This window comes from Adiantum capillus-veneris, chromosome 5 (genome assembly GCF_014529385.1).
Source record: "Adiantum capillus-veneris isolate H3 chromosome 5, ASM1452938v2, whole genome shotgun sequence".
In the NCBI taxonomy this organism is placed as follows: Eukaryota; Viridiplantae; Streptophyta; class Polypodiopsida; order Polypodiales; family Pteridaceae; genus Adiantum; species Adiantum capillus-veneris.
Genome location: NC_140935.1, coordinates 135,086,990 through 135,091,012, shown reverse-complemented (window position 1 = coordinate 135,091,012; position 4,023 = coordinate 135,086,990). Strand labels below are relative to the sequence as shown.

The 4,023-nt window shown below is 43.7% G+C and overlaps 1 pseudogene; it reads right to left on the bottom strand.

The window, feature by feature from the left end:
• Positions 1-1,637: 1,637 nt before the first annotated feature.
• On the bottom strand, positions 1,638-2,806 carry LOC147458146 (monothiol glutaredoxin-S11 pseudogene; annotated as a pseudogene).
• Positions 2,807-4,023: the final 1,217 nt, after the last annotated feature.

Below are 4,023 nucleotides of genomic sequence, written 5' to 3'. Positions count from 1 at the left end.
GCACATTTGCTTCATAGAGCCAGGTATATCTATGGCAGTGAGTTTGCCCTACTGCATAAAATCTTTAACATACCAATCCAAGTTAACGGATGAGATAGCATAGAGAAAAGGAGAAAGTGGGCACCCTTGTCTTATGAATTTATGCAATGGAGTAACATCTGTAAGAGTACCATTAACTGAAATTCTAGTTGACACATTCCCAAAAAGGAATGTGAAAAAGTGTCTGTCCAAACCCATATCATATAGACTTTGAAGTATGGACTCCCATTCCATTCTATCATAGGCCTTATCATACGCTCTATGGCCGATTGTTTGTGAGAAGATCTTTTAGAAGAGAGTTTTTTGCAATTTTGCAGTGGATGATCAACATCATATCTAATAAGCAATGAATTATTATGCTCTTTGAATGTTGTACACTGGTGCTAGTACTACTACTTGTAATTAGCTGAAATATTGGCAGCTGCAGGAATCATAACATAGTAGTGCAAGCTCGTGCTCATGCCTCTTTCTTCTTCCCAATATCGGATGGCCAATTAGCTCTCGCTTCCTAATTGCACTTGCATGATTTACTACTTGATTTCCGCTGCAATGCTGCTTCATCTCCTTGGAGCTACGTCACATTAACCAATTCTTGCGGACCATATTTTGCGTTGAATCGATTATGAGAGATGAGAGGTTGACAAGTGGGGACTCAGGTACTTGAGCACTTCTGACACCTTAACATTGTCTCGCCCAAATGCCTCTTTAAGGGGAGGATCACATAAGATCTGTGATTTCTCAGTACTACTCTGGAGCTTTTGAGCCTTGATGTAGTCCCATACTCTCTCGAGGGAATTAGGCCTCGTGGTCTCCGAGGTTTGCAAGGTGGGAGCCAGGCTGGAGGAGACCCTATAGAGGATCTGAGCGCCACCTCTGGGCTTGGGCTTGGGGTCGGGTTCGAGAGTGGTTTTGAGTTTGGCCTTGGGCACTTTCTTGCTCATCTATTCACCAACTCATGCAAAACGCAGAGCAGTCACACACTAGACTAGGGGCAAGATTCCAATCGATGGGAACACGAAGGATCACGATCGATGGCAAGAAGCCAAATTGGGATTGGGTGGGGTTGAGCGATCGAGGCTGGCACTTGCAGGTACAACACCCCATACTGTAGGAACAAGGCTACATGATACAGCCGAGCATTGGACAGCATGTACCAAAAAGCACCTGCATTACCCAGAAGAGAGAGGTAGTGGTGATGGCGAGGCAACTTTACACAGCTTGCCGACGAGAGAGGAAAGTGTTGACAAGATGGGGTGGCTGCAACATCACACACAGAAACCCTCGCTTCTCCTCTCTCTCTCTCTCTCTCTCTCTCTCTCTCTCTCTCTCTCTCTCTCTCTCTCTCTCTCTTTGAGGAGTGCCAATAGCCTACATGAATTGAAATGAGCTAAAAAGTTCAACAGTATGATAAAAATCCACAACGAGCCTCAATAAGTTGGAGGATTCAAACGCTTGAGAGACCACAATTCTCAAATATTGCACAATAAACATATGACAAAAAACCACAGTTACAAGGTCCAGTGCATTGCAAGAATTCTATAATATACTGGGTACTTTAATGTGTAAATTATGCACAAAACTCATGAAGGTTTTACCAATTATGAGAGCTCTACCTTCAGCTCACCGCTTGCTTTTAGCTCCAGGATGATATGTTGCACCCTCCTATTAGTTCACCAAGCTGTGGATAAGTCGGCCTGTTGGCATACTTCTTCAGACCTTCTCGAACCTCATTATCACTAAGAATATCAAAGGTACCAAAAGATATACCCTCCTCTTGTAGTATGCTCACCACCTTGGAGTTGAAGCCACAACGCGCCGCATTAGAAGAACCTTTCATGAAAAGCGTAGCGGGCGATGAATTTATCAAACTCTTTAGGCTACTTTCAAAACTTTCTTTATGGACCACGCCTTTCTCCATCAGTAACTCCTTCAGTTCCCCGCTCTTCTACATCTTAGTATCTTAGTGACAATATCACAGCCACCGATGAGTTCACCAGCAATATACAACAAAGGGTATGTTGGCCAGTTAGAAAAAGATTTGAGACCTTGCCCGACCACCTCATTCTCTAGAATATCAAAGCTTCCAATTTCGATGCTAGTATCTTTTATAATCTCTACAACCTTGCGGCTGAATCCACACTTTGGCCCATTAAGTGAGCCCTTCATGAACAAAATTACTAGCTTGAAGGCAACAAGACTCTTCAGCTTTTCTTGCAAAAGCTCACCCTTGCCTGCCTGCCTCTGAGTCATTTGCAGACATAATAGAACCATTCATCTTACCTCCATCTCTAATTTCCTCTATTTCTGATGTCTTCTTCTGACCACCTCTAGGGCCTGTAAGCTCACATACCTTTTGAGCCAATTGAGCTGGGTTGGTGCCCTCTAATTTATTTACCAAGAAGCCATTCTTGAACAAAACAAAGAAGGGAACAACTGACACATTGTAAGCCTCTGAGAAATCCTGTGTCTCTGCTGCTTCAACCTTAATTTGAAGAAGTGGACGGTGGGATTGTCGAAGCAGAGAGACAGAGGAAGAGAGAGAGAGAGAGAGAGAGATTTTTCTTTGATTTTTGTTTGCTTTAGGCAAGGTTAGCATGATTGGCCAAAAAGCAAGCAAGCCTTAGCTAAGGCGGGTGTGGGCTGTGAGTACGGGGATTTTAAAGCTTGGGTGGGAAGTGTTGCACGGCGCACAAAACATCAGCCCGCAATCCCCCCCCACCCCCGACTTGACGGTGTTGCTGCATAAATCTTTGAGTGTTGCAGCCATTCGAGCTCCGTGGACTTCTTAGAATCTCCCTCCTTCGATTGAGAGAGAGAGAGAGAGAGAGAGAGAGAGAGAGAGAGAGAGAGAGAGAGAGAGAGAGAGAGAGAGAGAGAGAGGAGGGCGATAGTGATAGTGATGTTGGTGATAGCGATGGTGATGCTGGTGATAGCGATGGTGAAAATAACTCTTTTTTCTCAATTGAAAAAAAGAGTTTTTTTTTCGATTGAGAGAGAGAGAGAGAGAGAGAGAGAGAGAGAGAGAGAGAGAGAGAGAGAGAGAGAGAGAGAGAGAGAGAGAGAGAGAGAGAGAGAGGAGCGATAGTGATAGTGATGCTGGTGATAGCGATGGTGATGCTGGTGGGTTGCTAATGCTGAGGCGAAGGAAGTGGGGCGCAAATTAGCGGCTGGGGCAGAAGCAGGTGAGGAGGCCGAGTTGTGGGCCAAGAAAGGAAATCACCCTTACAAGAAAGGGTACGAGAAGAAGGGCACAGGAAGGAATGGGTGGCCCGAGCCACCCTCAGTAACTCAGCCAGCTACTTCGTCTGAGTGCATCTTCTGTCTGATTTTTGGTTTTGAATAAATAATAGGGAAAATTGCCAAAATACCCCTCTAATTTATCAACATGCCATTGTATGGGTTCCAATTCTTCTAGCCCATCAAAGGAAACATTCTACCAAACCCTTGTTCAAGGGGTTTTTTTGGTGAAAAAGTTGTGGTCGTTTTACCATTAAAATTAGGTGTAATCTTGTTTTAGTTTTTTTTTTTGTTGTTCTTGAAGTCACCTAAAAAATCTTGTTTGGTTTTTGTTTTGTATTGTGTGCCTTGGCCATTCTTGCTCGTTTTAGGGATTGCTCGGAAAATCTTGCTCGATATTTGAGATTCCTCGTGCTCGAGGAATCCAAGGATTGAAATCCTAGGTCATCAAGCTTATTTGATGATCGTGTTTTACTCTAAGAACGAGCCAAGGAATTGCCAGGTTGAGCTTCTTCGCTCTAAGGATCTTACAAAGGGAAGGAAATTTCCTAGGTTCACTGAAACTATAACACAGCTTAAGAATTATGTACACCTTTGAGTACATGGATAACACATGAAGATGAAGACCTATGCCAAGGAACTAGACGAGAGTTTGTTATACTCTCTTGATCGCCTTTTTGCGCGCAAGGATATTTCGACACGAGAATCTCTATTTGAGATGTGTTTGGTAGAAGGAATTTAAGTTTC